Source organism: Mandrillus leucophaeus, unplaced genomic scaffold (assembly GCF_000951045.1).
Source record: "Mandrillus leucophaeus isolate KB7577 unplaced genomic scaffold, Mleu.le_1.0 Scaffold3, whole genome shotgun sequence".
In the NCBI taxonomy this organism is placed as follows: domain Eukaryota; kingdom Metazoa; phylum Chordata; class Mammalia; order Primates; family Cercopithecidae; genus Mandrillus; species Mandrillus leucophaeus.
Genome location: NW_012103142.1, coordinates 5266337 through 5284269, shown reverse-complemented (window position 1 = coordinate 5284269; position 17933 = coordinate 5266337).

Sequence of the window (17933 nt, the reverse complement as noted above, 5' to 3'; positions counted from 1 at the left end):
CCATGAATTCAAGTTCAGCCTGGGCAATAGAGTGAGACATCACCTCTTTAAAAAAAAAAAAAAAAAAAAAAAAGTAAGTAAAAGAAGCTTGTTGCTGCATCTCTATCGGAAAAGAAAAAGTCTACATTCAATTAAAATTATTTTTTTTCAAAGGAAATGGGATCTAATTCATGATTACAGCTATTGGAAAGACATGAAAGCAACAGACAAGAACTAGAAGGGTCTAACACACCTGAAAAGATATGAACAAAATTTTCTTTTATAATTTTTACTGTTATATTTGTTGTGTTTGTTTGTTTGTTGGTGGTGGTGGTGTTTTGAGACAGGGTGTCACTCTGCCACTCAGGCTAGTGTGCAGTGGTGTCATCTCAGCTCACCACAGCCGCAGCCTCAACCTGTTGGGCTCAAGCAATCCTCCTGCCTCAGTCCCCCAAGTGCCTGGGACTACAGGGGTGTGCCACCATGCCCAGCTAATTTATGTATTAAAAACATAAAATACAATAATTTTGTATTTTTTGTTTCACCATGTTGCCCAGGCTGGTCTTGAACTCCTGGTCTCAAGCAATCCTCCTGCCTTGGCCTCCCAAAGTCCTAGGATTACAAGAGTAAGCCACTGCACCCGGCTATAATGCTATTATATTCATTTTATAACAAATATTTTATATTCAGATTCCAAATTAACCCCACCTTTACCCTTGGCAGGCAGTATGTATACTTTTCCAAATATACAAATATAAATGCTGAATTTAAAAACCGAATTACCAGAGGACACTCAACAAACTAACAGAATATTTAAAATTAACCCTCAATAGCTACAAGTGTTACATGTTAATTGGTTTTATATACAGCACCAGAGATTCAAGCAGGGAATTAAATTACTTTTATCTTTCGCAATTTTGTTCAAGGCCCCGGCAGGAAGGTCTCTCCAGTACTTAACCTAAGAATCTGTGTATCCTTTCAGCTTTTGTGAGAGAAACCTCAAGTCAGTCTGCTAGTGGTTCAGATGCAGGAAACAAGAAATGCAGTGAACCAGCACATGGAAGTATCAGACCTTCACTCAGCCTCACTGCTTTCATTCAAAAGGCTGAAGCCCCTCTAAAAGGCTTAACTGAAACATATTGGAAGTTAGTCATTGATGATTTCATTTCCATATTAGAAAGACAAACACAGCATTTTTTTGTTGTTATTGAGACATGGTTTCACTCTGTCACCCAGGCTGGAGCACAGTGGCACAGTGTCGGCTCACTGCAGCCTCAATCTCCCGGGCTCAAGCAATTCTCCTCCTATCTCAGCCTCCCGATGAGTAACTAGGACAAGTGTGTGCCGCCATGTCTGGCTAGTTTTTGTATTTTTCAAGAGAAGGGTTTTCACCATGTTGCCTAGGCTGGTCTCGCACTCCAGGGCTCAAGCGATCCACCCACTCTGGCCTCCCAAAGTGTTGAGATTACAAGCGGGAGCCACCACACTTGGCCAACACAGCCTTGTTCACGATTTAAAAGAGCCGTAAAAGGTTTTTCTGGATTTGATAACTTTTCATCTCGTACCCATTTACCACTCTAATCTCCCTTGCTTTCTCAGGATGCCCTTTTCCTTCCTTAACATGCTATCGGTAGGAATGTATGATTATAGAACCACTGCTACTCATTTCTGAGTAAGAAGGGCTGGCCACAGTGAAAGCACCAGAATGAACTGCCAAAAATTGGACAGCTTGCTCCCTTGCTCCCTCAACTCTAATACCACAGTAGCCTATCTTTCAATAAAATCGAATTTATTCCAATAAACGTATTACATATTTAAAAAAAGTTCAGTCGGCACAAAAAAGTACCATATGCCTCATTCCCACCCCTGTCTTTCAGACACTCAGTTCCCCTCTATTAAAAGCAACCACCAGTTTCTTGTAGATCCTTCCCTAAGGCATATCCTATTTTAAACTCTGAATCTCGGCACTCCATATTCTGCCTGCATGCTTTATTTTTCTCCTAGTATTGATCACCAATAAGCCTGCCAACATACATTCTTTATTTACAATTAAATCAATTATTTTATTCTTGCCCCACCCGAATCTGCAACTCCATAAAAGCTCCACGATTAACTCTTCACTGATATATTTCCAAAGCATGGAATTTCCGCTACCTGGAACATAACGGACCTGTGACAAGTATTTGTTGAATGAGTTAATAACCCTGTTACTACAAATACTAACAACAAGCAAGTAATGTATTCTTTACAAAATACTAGCGTTTTTCCAAAAACGGGGAAAAAATCTACAGAACAAGTGTACTCTACTTAGAAAACTAAATCAGTTTAAAAGTAATGAAAATTGCAACAACTCAATATTGTCCATTATTTGATATTAAAATTTTACACTGAATTTCTACACAAAAGGAAGTTTGCTCAAACACCATTTGTAAGATTAGTTTCTCCTCTTGAAAATGAGATGTCTTCTGCAAGTCTATTCCAAGAGAGTAAAATTTTGAATAGTAATTTCTAATTCTCAAGAGTACTGAAAGGGTACTTTGCTATGTAATTTTCTCAGAACACAGTATAAAAGAAGTTATAAATAAAAACATTAAGATAATATGGGAAGAAATTCCCACACATATGCAGAAAAACTTGTATTGCAAGGGTTTCTGCAGTATTGTTTAAAATAGTTACATAACTAAACAACAGTTAAACAGTTAAAACAAGATCAGCAATAACCTGAATGTCCATAAAGAGACTAAAGTATGCTAAATCTATTGAGTATATGACACTATCCAAAAGAATAATTCTACATATACTGATATAAAACAATCTTACCCAAAAGAATGATGTAGTTCTACAAATACTGATATAAAACAATCAATAAAACATATCATAAGAAGCTGAACAGCATGTATAGTACATGCCCAACCATACACTGTTTAAACGTATAATGGCTAAGCACAGTACAAAATGGAAGGATACCCCCCATCAAAAAACACCGTGGTTACATAGGTTGCCCTCAGGGTAATGGAACTGTGAATGGAAGTAAAAATATTTACTTTTCACTGTAAACCATTTTGAACTGTTCATATTTTTACCATGTACATTGGTTGTATTATTTCTTCAGAACAGGGCAATTACAGAATTGTAAAGAAAATGTATTTGAAATATGCAAAGATAATAATGAGCATCTCTAACGTCTAAAACATAAGGGTTACAATTAGATTAATCCTATTTAAACAGTGCTTATTTCAAGTATTAGTTTACATACACAATTTAAATACAAATATACATCTAAATTGGACAAATGAACAGTAACTTTGGATCATTAAAGCATTCATGAAACCTCAGAAAAAGTCACAACAAAAAAGTAAACAGGCTGGGCACAGTTTAACAATAATAGTGGCTACTCAGCCACTATTGTTAAAGGCTAACAATAACAGGTTAATATCACATTAAATGGTGAGATATCGCACGCATTTCCCCAATGCAGGAAAAAAGCAAGAATGTACACTATCACCACATCTACTCAGAATTAAGGTAGAGATTCTAGCAAGTGGAATTAAGCAAGAAAAATCAAATAAAAATCATAAAGATTAGTGGTGCCCACATCATCAAAAGAAAAAGGAATCTTAAAAATCAGAAATGAATAGCTAGGCGCAGTGGCTCACACCTGTAATACCAGCACGTTGTGAGGCCAAGGTGGGTGGATCACAAGGTCAGGAGATCCAAGACCATCCTGGCTAACATGGTGAAACCCCGTCCCTTCTAAAAATACAAAAAATTAGCTAGGCATGGTGGCAGGCACCTGTAGTCCCAGCTACTCAGGAGGCTGAGGCAGGAGAATGGTGTGAACCTGGGAGGCAGAGCTTGCAGTAAGCCGCGATCACACCACTAAACTTCAGCCTGGGCGACAGAGCAAGACTCCGTCTCAAAAAATAAATAAATAAATAAATAAATAAGAAATGCATAAGTAAACCTCTCATTATTCATATATAACATGACTGCGTATCATGGAAAGAAATCTATAAAACATTACAATTAACTAATAAATTTAGCAAGGTCACTGAATAAGGTCAATATACAAAAATTAACTTTATTTCCTCATTTAAAGCAATAAACAAGTTAAAAAATGAAATTTAAATCATAGTACTTACATTAAAAGACATCAAATACCAAGACATACATCTAAAAGATGTACAGGGCTGCTACACTGAAAATTATAACACACTTCTGAGGGAAATTAAAGACTTACATAAATGGAAATATATATAGCATGCTCAGATTCAACAGACTTTCAATCAAAACCATAGCATTTCTTTTTAACTGAAATTGACAGTGTGACTCTAAAATTTATATGAAAATTCAAAGGATGTGGAATAGCTAAGACAATCATGAAGAATAATAAAAGAACTGAAGGACTTACACCACCAGATATGAAAACCTATCTGAAAGTTACAGCAATAGAGACAGCACGTCACTGATGTAGAAACAGGCAAACAGACCAATAGAACAGAATTAACAGTCCAGAAACAGACCCGCATGTGGCTTAACACTACCATAGCAAACCACTAGGGAAAATGGAAAATGGTCTTTTCAATAAATGGAGCTGGGTCACCTTGTTATCGGTGTGAAAAAAACATGAACTTTTACCATTACTTTACATCACAAGTAAATGTGTACAGTAGACCCAAATTCAAAATATAAAACAATAAAACTAGAAGAATGAACTCAAGAGTGTCTTTTTTAACTCTGTAATAGGAAAAGATATCTTAAAACACAAAGAATCCTGACCACATAAAACAATGATAGATACTACTGCATTAAAACTGAGAACTTCTGTTCATCAAAAGATAACACTAAGGGAATAAAAAAGTCAACTACAGATTGGGAGAAGATAGCTGCAATACACACATATGGGGTGTGTGTCTGGGTATTTGTGTAAAATAAAGAACTATAAATCAATAAGAAGACTGACTCCCAATTTATTTATTTATTTTGTGTGTTTTTGCTATTCTTTTCTGACTGCTTGCTGACTGTTGACTCCCAATTTAAATTGGACAAAAGATTTGAACAAGTACTTCAAAAATGCAGACATCTATGTGGTCAATAAAAAAATGGAAAACAGTTCAACATTCGTAGACATCAGACAATGCAAATTAAAATTAAAATGCCACACCAATATAACTCCACCAGAGGCTAGAAGACTGAAAATATCCAAGTTCTGGCAAAGTTGTGGAACACTGAAATACTAATACACTGATGCTGCGAGAGTAAACTCGTAGAGCCACTACCACAAAAGCTTAGCATAGATAACCTATGACTCACCGATTCCCTCTCATCTATATGCTCTTGAAATACGAGGCTGAATTTCTTCCAAGAGACATATAAAGCAACATTCACAGCAGCATTATTCCTAACAAAGACTGAAGATAACCCAATGTCTACCCACAAGTGAATAAATCCATAAACTGTTCTGTAGTCACACAATGGGATGAGAATTACTACCATAAGCAACAACAAAGATGAACCTTACAGACATAATGTTGAGCAAAACACATGAAGAAGTGCCTATGATTCTAGTTACATGATGTTTAAAACAGGTAAAACTAAAAGTACAGTGACAGAAATCAAAATAATAGTCACGTACAGACAAGGCTTTAACTAGAATAGGGCAAGAAGGAGCCTAGAGGTGTAAAAGAAATATTCTTTACCTTGCTCTAGCTGTTGATTGCACAAATATAGACATATACAGATAGAAATATACATCTATGAAAATTCATTACATTGTAAATTTATCATATATGTTATTATATGTAAGTCATATCTAAATTTAAAAAGAGGATATTATCAACAATATCATGTTAATAAATTTCAAATTTTAAACTTCTAGGGAACAAAACTTACCAAAACCAAAAAGAATAAACAAAATCTAACCAATCCTACAATGAAGAAGAAAATAAATCCATAATTTAAAACTTTATTAGAAATGAGGAAAACCTCAGTCTCAGTTGGCCTTACTGGCAATTTCTACAAAGAGTTAAGAAATAAATCCATCTTAAACACAGCAGGGCAAGAGAAGGAGCACTCATCCACTCACTTGATGAGACCAGCATAACCTTGATGACAAAACTCAGTAACGGCATTATAGGTATTTAAAACACACACACACACACACGCACACGCGCGCACACACACACCCCCCAAAAAAAAAAAAAAAAAAAAAAAAAAAACAGAAAGAAAGAAAAAGGAAAAAAAATTAAGAGACCAGGCTCATTCATGAACACAGATACAAAGAATGTAAATAAAATTTAGCAAACCAAAATGGGCAATAAAACACCATGGTACAATAAAGTTGGGTTTTTTCATGGGAGTCCAAGGTTGATTTAACACTCAAACATTTATGTAACAGGCCACATTAACAAAATAAAGGAGAAAAAAACTTGAGCATCCAATGGATGGAGAAAAATAACTGGATAAAAATTAATATTCATCCACAGTTTTTTGTTAAAAAAAAAAAAAAAATCACAGGCAACAGAAGGAAACTAACTTTCAGGAAAAAAAGGATACTGTAAAAGAAAAAGAAAACAAGGTTTAAATAAAGCCAACATGGAACATCAAACCTAATGGTGAAAAGCTGAGAGCTTTCTGCTTCAAATCGGAAACAAAATAAGTATAACCATAACCATTATGATGACATCTGTAAATCTACTCAACGTGAAAAAGGACAAAGACTTCTGAAAATAACTAGCGGGAACAAATGCCATAGCTTACACAGGGCCTGGAATAGTGCCTGTTCCCATCAGTAAGAATGGAAAACCTCACAATTCATAGGACACAGGGTAGAGTGCTCAAAACGGTTTTGCCTCTGTAGTGGAGTAAATGAACCCCAGATTAAATGTTGATTTGGTACACCACAGCCTAACAAAACTTAGAAAGACATGAAATGACTGAACTCTGCCCAAGAAACTTAACAGCATGCCAAAATAAAGTCAGGAATATTTACAAGAATACAAAAGTATCTATTAAAACAAGGTAAAGTTCACGATCTCTGGTATACAATTTAAACTTTTAACTAGCATACAAAGAAGCACAAAATTATGACCAAGAGTGACAAGAAAAATCAACTCAATCTAAAGTGATCCAGAATTGAAACAGATGATAGAATCAGTAACCAAAGACATTAAAACAATAAATATAACTGTATTCCATATGTTCATGTTTTTTGTACTAAATCAAAAAAAAAGAAAATTTAAAAAGTTAAGTCTAGACTTACAAGATGGATGGATAGACGGATAGATAGATAGATAGACAGACAGACAGACAGATAGATACATAGATAAAAAGAACCTCTGAGGCTGGAGAATCGCTTGAACTCGGAAGGTAGAGGTTGCAGTGGGCGGAGATTGCGTCACTGCACTCCAGCCTGGGCGACAAGGGCGAAACTCCGTCTCAAAGAAAAAAAAAGAAAAAGAACCTAATAGAACTCCTACAGATGTAAACTACACTGAGATGATAAATACACTGGATGAAATTAAGAGCAGATTAGGCACTGCAGAAGAAAAAGGGAACATGAAGGCCTAGCAGTAAATAGTCACAGTAAAACAAGAGTAAAAAATGAAGAAAATAAAAAGGATGTATGAGTGAGGAAACTTTAAAAGGCTTAATATATGTATAATTGAGGTCTATGAAGAGGTAGAAGGGAGGCAAAAAAAATTTTGAAGACATAATGGCAGAAATGTTTAAAAACTGATTGGAAACATAAGCCCTTTGATCCAAAAATCTCAACAAAACTAAACACAAAAATTACAAAGAAAACTACACCAACACACATCATATAATAAAGCTGCTTAAAACCAGTGATAAAGACAAATTATTAAAAGCAGCCAGGAAAATCACATTATATATAAAGGAAAGAAGATAAGGACAGTGACAGAATTCTCATTAGAAATGTTGCATGCTAAAAGACAGTAGAGCAACATCTTTAGGATACTGAAAGAAAAATCCATCAACCTACAATTCTATCCTCAGCAAAAATACATTTCAAAAATGGAGAAATAGACATTTTCAAACATAAATGCTAAAAGAATTCCTCATGAGCAAATCTGCACCACGAGAAATATTAAAGCCGGGTGTGGTGGCTCCTGTCTATAATCCCAGCATTTTGGGAGGCTAAGGTAGGAGGAGTGCTTGAGGCCAGGAGTTTGAGACCAGCCTGGACAACAGAGAGAGATTCTGTCTCTACAAAAAATTTAAAAATAAAAAAATTAGCGAGGCATGGTGGCACACATCTACTAAGTCCTAGCTACTCTGGAGGTTGAGGTGGGAGGATCACTGGAGCCCAGGAGTTCCAGGTTACAATAAGCCATGATCACACAGCTGCATTCCAACCTAGGCAACAGACTTAAAAAAAAAAAAAAAAAAAAAAGAAGGAAAGGAAAGGAAAAGGAAAAGGAAAGGGAAGGGGAAAGGGAAGGAGAAAGGAAAGGGGAAAGGAAAAAGGAAAGGGGAAAGTAAAGGGAAAAGGAAAAAGGAAAGGGGAAAGGAAAGGGGAAAGGAAAAAGGAAAGGGGAAAGGAAAAAGGAAAGGGGAAAGGAAAGGGGAAAGGAAAAAGGAAAGGGGAAAGGAAAAAAGAAAGGAAAAAAGAAAGGGGAAAGGAAAGAGGAAAGGAAAAAAGAAAGGGAAAAGGAAAGGAAAAAGGAAAAGAAACGTAAGATTTCAAGGAGCAGGAAAATTATACCAAATGGAAATATGGACCTACACAAAGAAATGAGCACAAGTAAACAGACTTTTCTAATTATTCCTATCTCCTTAAAAGACAACTGCTTTATTTTTTCGAGGCAGAGTCTGTTGCCCAGGCTGGAATGCGGTGGTACTATCTCAGCTCACTGCAACCTCTGCATCCTGGGCTCAAGCAATCCTCCCACTTCAGCCTCCTGAGTAGCTGAAACTATAGGCACCAGCTACCATGTCCAGCTAATTTTCTGTATTTTTGTAGAGATGAGGTTTCACCATGTTGCCCAGGCAGCTCTTGAACTCCTGGACTCAAGGGATCCACTCACCTCAGCCTCCCGTGCTGGGATTACAGGTGTCAGCCATGGCGCCCAGCCTAAGACAAATGTTTAAAGCAAAATTATTAACAGTGTAGTATAGTATTATAACATATGGAGAAGTGAAAGTGCATGACAACAATAACACAAAGTTGAAGAGATAGAAACAGAAGGTCCTGGGCCGGGCGCGGTGGCTCACGCCTGTAATCCCAGCACTTTGGGAGGCCGAGGCAGGTGGATCACCTGAGGTCAGGAGTTTGAGACCAGCCTGGCCAACATGATGAAACCCTGTCTCTACTAAAAATACAAAAATCAGCTGGGCATTGTGGCATGTGCCTGCAATCCCAGCTACTTAGGAGCCTGAGGCAGGAGAATCGCTAGAACCCAGGAGGCGGAGGTTGCAGTGAGCAAAGATCGTGCCACTGCACTCCAGCCTGGGCAACAGAGCAAGACTCAGCCTCCAAAAAAAAAAAAAAAAAAACAGAAAGTCCTGAAATTGTATAGTATCACTTGAAGGCAGACTGTCATAAGTTAAAGATAAAAGTAACCACTAAAATAACACAGTTAAAAAGTAATACCTAGAAGCCTTTTATCAGATTGAGGAAGTTCCATTCGATTCATAGTTTGTTGAATGCTTTTATCAAAAAAGTGTTGAATTTTATCAAATGCTTTTTCTGCCTCCATTGAAATGATGATATAATTTGTTTTTCATTCTGTTCATGTATTACATTAATTGATTTTCAGATGTTAAACCAACCTTATATTCCTGAGATTATCCCACTTAGTCATGGGAAACAATTCTTTTTATGCCTCACTGATTTGGTTTACTAGCATTTTGTTAAGGATTTTGGCATACATATTCATAACAGATATTGGAATGTGGTTATGATACTTTTGGTCTTGGTATTTGGGTATTAATGGCCTCATAAGTTGGGAAGTGCTTCCTCCTAAACGTGTGTGTGTGTGTGTGTGTGTGTGTGTGTGTGGAACTGGTATCAATTCTTTAAATGTTTGGTAGAATTCCTCAGAATTCCATCTAGAGCTAAGTTTTTCTTTAGGGGTAGCTTTTTAATTACTGAATCAATCTCTGCACTTGTTATAGGCCGATTCTAATTTTCTTGTACTTCTGTCTGTTTCAGAAGTTTAGAGTCTAAGAACTTAACACATTTCATCTAAGTTATCTAATTAATCTGTTGGTATACAATTTGTTCTTAGTATTCTTTTACCATTCTTTGTATTTCTGTAAGGTCAATAGTAGTGTCTCCTCTTTCATTTTTAATTCTGTTAATTGAGTCTCGCTTTGTATCTTGTTCAATCTACATAAATGCTTGTCAATTTTGTTGCTCTTTCCTAAGAACCAGCTTTTGATTTCGTTGATTTACTGTTATTTTTCCATTCTCTATTAACTTCTGCTCTAGTCTTTATTTTTGTTTGTTCTTTGTTTGCTTTAGGTTTTGCTTGCTCTTCTTTTTCTAGTGTCTTAAGGTAGAAAGACAGGGTATTGATTTGAGATCTTTCTTCCCTCTAACACAAGCATTTACAGCTGTAAATTTATCTGTAAGTACTACCTAAGCTCCATCCAATACTTTTTTCAAAAAAAATTTAAGAGGATCTCACTCACTATATCGCTTGCCCAGGCTGGCCTCAAATTCCTGGGCTCAACGGATCCTCCCACCTCAGCTTCCCAAGTAGCTGGGACTACAGGCACGTGCTACCACACCCTGCTCATCCTATACATTTTGATATGCTATGTCTTCATTTGAATTCATCTGAAAGCATTTTCTGATTTCTTTGACCAGTTAGTTGTTTAAGCGTGTGTTGTAATTTCCACGTATTTGAGTTTCCCAAATTTCTTTCTACCACCTATTTCTAATTTCATCCCATATGGTCAGAGAAAATGATTTGTATTATTTCTATCCTTTTAAATTTATTAAGGTTTACTTTATGGCCTACTACATTGTCTGTACTGGAGACTGTCCCATGTGCCCGTAAGAATAATGTATACTTTGGCCAGGCACAGTGGCTCACGCCTGTAATCTCAGCACTCTGGGAGGGCGAGGCGAGTGGATTGCCTGAACTCAGTCAAGGGTTGGAGACTAGCCTGGGCAACACAGTGAAACCCCATCTCTGCTAAAATACAAAAAAATAGCAGTGTATGGCAGCATGCACCTATAATGCCAACTACTCGGGAGGCTGAGACATGAGAATCACTTGAATCTGGGAGGCAGAGGTTGCAGTGAGCCAAGATCCACCACTGCACTCCAGCAAAATCCACCACTGCACTCCAGCCTGAGCAACAGAGCGAGACTCGGTCTCAACAACAAAAAAGAATAATGTATATACTTTGTTGTTACATGAAATGTGCTATAAATGTATTAGCTCTAGCTGCTTAAACAGTATTATGCAAGTCTTCTATTTCCCTCTTTATCTTCTGTCTAGTTGTTCTATTATTTATTTACTTAATTTAGCCCAGGCTGGAGTGCAGAAGTGGTGTGATCTTGGCTCACTGCAACCTCCACCTCCCAGATTCAAGTGATTATCCTGCCTCAGCCTCCCAAGTAGCTAGGATTACAGGCATGGCATGCACTGCCACACTCGGCTAATTTTTGTCTCTTAAAGCGGGGGGGGGGGCACTGAAATCTCCAACTATTTGTCAAATTATCCATTTCTGTACGTTTTGCTTCATGTATTTTGGTGCTCTATGTTGAAACAACCAAAATGCCCATCAACTAATGAATGACTAAACAAAAAATGGTAACAACCATATAATGGAATTATGTTGAGCCATCAAATGGAGAGCAGCACTGATACGATGCAGGTTACAACACAGATGAACCTAGAAAACATTATACTAAGTTAAAGAAGCAAGGCACAAAAGACCACGTATTGTATGATTCCATTTATATGAAATGTCCCAAAGAAGGAAATTTTAGACAGCAAGTGGATATGAGGACTCTGGGTTTGGGGGATAGAGAAGTGATAGCTAAAACATACAGGGTTGTTGTGAGTGTGTGGTGATGAAAATATTTAGTTACTATAACGCTTTGACTATTTTCCAGAGTTTTGATAAAGTTGATTCTAACAGTTTCTGCTCATCTTCCGATGTTTCTGTAAAGAGATTAGTGTGTTTGGAGCTGCCTGCTCTGCCATTTGGCTGAAGTCACTTTAAACATACTGAAAACTAGGATGAATTGTCAAGATAGTTTACACTGTTTCAAAATAAAAACTGAATTTAGAATAACTACTGCTGTTCTATATGTTGATATTCAAATCTCTATCAAGAACTCTGCAATACCAGGACTGTGTGCTTATCCTGAAATAAACTGATAAAGCAATGTGGTTTTGTGAATTAGCAACAATTATAACTAATCTAGCAGTGTTAGTTTGGCCATACTTCAGATACTTTGAGTACTTTTTAATATGTTTACTCCATAAAACTTACTATTAATAATATCCACTATATATTTGTGAAATTGTTTAGAGTATTAACTTTACCTGCACAACCCAGTGAGGTAGAACAATACAGATCAGGTGTTACAGAAAAGGCAACCACATCTCAAAGAAATAAAGGGCTTCTTCGCAGCCATTCAGATAGCAACAGTGTCAGAACAAGAGAGCTGAGGGCTTCTGGCTCTCAGGTTCACAGACTTTCCATTCAACCAGCAATCTCTCTATTGAGATCCAAATGTCCAAATACCAGCAATCGGGGATCACTCACGTAAGCATCTCAAATCTGATAATAGTCAACACTATAGGGACTGAAACTGAAGTGCTATTTACTTAAAAACACAAAATTAGACAAACTGTTAACTGGGAAAGGATTTATAAGCATACATGTATAAACTTATCATTCAAAATTGTTAATTTCAGAATATTCCAGCAAAGCAATGCTTGTGTGTGTTGTCAGCTAGGATATGAACAGAGAAGGAACCATAGGACTCATGCTGTTATGAGCAGCTACATGTCCTTTTTTAAAATACCTGTTTTTTCTTCCTATCTAGAAGTAAGAATTGAGTGCTAAATGCAAGCAGTAACAAAATACAAAGCCTAGTTGCTCAAATGAAATGTCATGAGAAGTACCCTGAAGATGATGGATGGAACACGTCTTAACATGCCAAATTATTTTACTTTTCTAACACACTTGCAAAAATAATCAGAAACAATAAATTGTTGCTTAAAATATATATTATGTAGCTTCTAAAAATGAAACACATTTGAAAGTCCTAATAATATACACTACACAATAAAGATTATATCAGTAACAATAATAATGTTCTATTGTTTCAAAGTGCCTGGCCAGCTATTAAACCATGGCTCAAATCAGATACTCTAGCTAGTAGCCAAGTACAGCAATGCCCAATGGCACATTCCAGACTCACCAATAGGAGTCATAGTTCAGTATCAAGGACACTGGGTCTCACAGGCTAATGCATTTACTATTCTCCTATCAACTTTGTATGCCTTTCTTAACTATAACACAAATAAACAAGTTATTAAATTCAATGGCTAAGACACTCTGACCTCTCTTGTCATTGTGGCAGTTAATACTTGGTAACATACCTAGCTATTACTCTATCCTCCTCACTAATAAAATCCCCATTTTCTTCCGGTGGCCCCAGACACAGTGCCAAGGGAGAAATCAAAATTGGTGTAAGCCAATATAGCAATCCATTATTCCTTTTGGCACACAACTGATGTAGATGTGGCTATGTGACCCAGATCTGGCAAATAACATGTAAAGGGAAGTTTTCTGGGAGTCGGAAGTTGGCAAAGTGGCAGATGAGTCACTGGGGAAAGTTTTATTCCTCATTAATATAGAAAAGAGAAAAAAAGGAAAGCTCCCTTTTTTCCTCCTTCTTCCTTCTGGCTTTGGATGTCCTCATTTGAGAAGGGCATGCTCAGAGGTGTTGTTGTCATTTTTTAACCACATGATGGAGAAAGATACGCAAATTGCAGAGCTGCTGAAACCAACCTGGAACCACCAAATCCAGACTTCTTGTTAAGTGAAATAATAATTGTGTAGTTTATGTTTGTGTTACTCAAAAGATGGCCCATAGACTACTGCTAGCCTGCAAAAAAGGTTTGCTTCCAGTCCACAGTGGGATAAATACAGGAACAGAGAGCAAACATTTAGAAACTTTATAGTATTTTATATTGCTGCAGCATTTTTATTGTATTTACAAAATGTAAGTTTGTCCTTAATTTTTTTTAAAAAAGGTCAATTACCATACAGTAGAAATAGCATTTTTTAGGCCGCTTTCAGTTGGGTAGTAAGTCTCTTGCAGCCAAAAAATCCAAAGTCTCAGCAACATCAAAGAGAAAGAAATCTATACAAGTCTTCTTATATCCTCACCCATTTTAAGGGTAACCTTTCTGCAAACAGTAAAACACATTCAGGGAAATTAAACAAAAATATAAACTAACGTGATCTGGAAAATGGGATTTTGGTTTCCTGTCTAATCACAAGGATCCCAGAGCACTGTGGGAAAAAAGAAAAGGGATATACAATCCAATGCATATACAATTTCACATAATTTGGATTGCATATACACTCCAAATTACGTGAAAAAATTAAGCTCTAAAAGAATAAAGCATAAATGATTGAACCATTATGTATTCCTACTGATAATGCCATCATTATGCAACTACATTTCAGATGTTAATTCTCTTTAGAATATTATCTGACTTCATTAAACTACTTCAGAGCTAAGTCAAGCTTATCTATTACAGTATCAAAGACTGAGCTACGTGACATTGAAACTTGCAAGTCTGGTTTTAATGACATTCAAATGATGCACAATGAGAAACTTTTTACTCATACATTGAAACTTACTTTTCTAATCAAACCTGCAAAAATTTTAACCATACTCTAATACAGAGAAGCTGAAACATACATACAAAAAAATTTATAGCTGTAGACGTAGGTACTTACCAGAAAGATGTAACACAATTAAGAAAAAAATCCTTAGCTTACAGTTCCCCTTACAGCTGTTCTCTTTTTTTCTACTTAGTAAATGAGGAAAATGCTCAGGAAGAAGAGCCTACAAATGCCTTCTTAGTATAGTCAAAAATGACAGATAGATGAGAACATACAAGTCAAAATCTCAACTCAATGAAAAGCCCAACTGCACTTGAGACAGCATGACTTTGTAAATGTGTTTGCCAAGGCCATTTGTTTTCCAAAAGGCTGTATGTTAATTTCTCAAAGAATAAACCATATTCCTCCTTCTACAATCAGTGACTAAGAGAACTTGTCCAGAAATTGCATATATGGTAGTTAACAAACATCTTCACAGCTTAATTAGATTAACTCTTGTTGGTTAAATGCTTACCACTACATAAAATAATCATTTAACAGATAAGATGCATATACGGTATATTTACGACAGTTGCATCTAGCACCAAACCAAAGTTTCCCGATCTAAATAGAAGCAAAACTAAAATACAATTTTATATTTGTATCGGCCTTAGCCTAGATAAGATTCTTCCCATCAGGGAATACAATTCAAGGTGGATTTTTTTCTTTTTATCACAAGTTAATTCCCAACATCTTAAGTTCTGATTTGATTATGACTTTCCTCATAACATACATTAAGGTTACCTAACTTGTTTAAAATATATTTATTTTAACAATTTTGATATAAAGCAAATGCTTTAGTTGGTACAAAGTACCAATGATTTTCATTTTTAAAAAGAAAGTCAAGATTATTACATATTTAATACACATTCTTACATATGCCAAGAACAATAAATGCATTTCTTTTAAACTGAGAAGTAACTCTGATGTGTTTCTACAAGAGAATTACTTCCATTTCTCTGTAATTTCACTGCTTTCAAATCCAAGAGCAAAATTTATACCTAGAATGACATTCAAAAGAAAAGCCAAAGGGGCTTTTATTCATTATATCACAACACTTCTTACTTCATTAAAACATTTTTTATGCTTGATAATTTTCAGATTGATAATACGTTACCAGATTAAGGAATAGGAGCATGATATACAACAATATACAACTAACAGTTTTTGGTTCTTTTTTTGAGACAGGGTCTCTCACTCTGTCACCCAGGCTGGGGTGCAGTATACGTGATGTCAGCTCACTGCAGCCTCTACCTCCCAAGGTCAAGCAATTTGCATGCCTCAGCCTCCTGAGTAGCTGTGATTACAGGCGTGTGCTACCACATCTGGCTAATCTGGGTTTTTTGTTGTTGTTGTTTTTTTAGTAGAGACTGGGTTTTAACATGTTGGCCAACCTAGTCTTGAATTCCTGGCCTCAAGTGATCCACCCACCTTGGCCTCCCAAAGTACCAGGACTACAGGCATGAATCACTACGTCCAGACAATTAATAGCTTCTTAATTATAAAATCCAAAACATGGAATTCTCACTTGTAGCATATGCATGGATACTCATGCACATGTACCTCAGTACCTTCTTAAGCTTTAAAAGGTAATAGCTTTACTGAGCAAGAGTGCTGAAGAGATCAATGTGGAATCAAGGGTCCTTTCCATTATACGACTATAGAAAATCTCCTGTGATTAGAAATCACTACTTCCTACCCAAACAACTTGTGCTATTTTAAGATTCAGCCTTTCAAACCAACTAGGCTTATGTTCTAACAAATCATATCTAAATTCCTAATTGTACAGACAAAAAACTGAGGCCCAGAGATGCACAAGTGATTTATCTAAGATCACATTACTGAATTTAAACTTACCAATGGTTTGCTTGCCATTAAGTTTGGTTGTAGTAATCAATCAAGGTTGAATAAAAACATATTCTTACAACTCTTTTTTTTTCTGAGACAGAGTCTCGCTCTATCACCCAGGCTGGAGTGCGGTGGCACAATTTCGGCTCACTGCAACCTCCGCCTCCTTGGTTAAAGCAATTCTCCTGCCGCAGTCTCCTGAATAGCCAGGACTACGGGCACCTGCCTCCATGCCCAGTTGATTTTTGTATTTTTAGTAGAGATGGGGTTTCACCATTTTGGCCACGTTGGTCTCGAACTCCTGACCTCAAGTGATCCACCCACCTCAGCCTCCCAAAGTGTTGGGATTACTGACATTAAGCCACTGCGCCTGGCCTCTTCAAACTTAAAACAGTTGTTCAGTTGCTTCTGCTCAGAAGTATACTGACTTCTGGCTGGGCTCACACCTGTAATCCCAGTACTTTGGGAGGCTGAGGCAGGAGGATCACTTGAGCCTAGGAGTTGGAGAAGTATACTGACTTTTTCCACCCCTCTGCCCACCCAAACAAATTGCATGCCCAATTAAGTGCTGTCTTTTAAAGCAGTAATCTCAAGGAAATTATTCTGGACATCAACGCCATTACTCAAATAAGGTTGAAATTCTTCAGAACTGTCTTCAGATCTACATTTATTTTTACTTATTTATTTTGAGACAGAGTCTTGCTCTGTCAGCCAGGCTGGAGTGCAATGGCACGATCTCAGCTCACTGCAAACTCTGCCTCCCAGGCTCAAGCAATTCTCCTGCCTCAGTCTCCCAAGTAGCTGGGATTACAGGCATATGCTAACACACCCAGCTAATTTTTGTATTTTTAGTAGAGACGGGGTTTCACCATGTTGGCCAGGCTGGTCTCGAACTCCTGACCTCAGGTAATCTGCCCGCCTCAGCCTCCCAAAGTGCTGGGGTTACAGACGTGAGCCACCACGCCTAGCCCAGATCTACATTTATAAACCATAAAAGGGAATTAATATATGTGAAGGTAAACTACAAACCAGGCACTGAGTCTCTCATCTCTTATACCAATCCTATAAAGTAAATATGCTTTTGATTTTAGGGATGAGGAAACCAAGGTCATACAATTCTTATGACTCCAAATCTCTGGAAATATTCTTTTCATTGCTCTGTACAGTCACCTCAGTGGAGACCTTTAGTATCCTTCAAGCTGACAATTACCCAT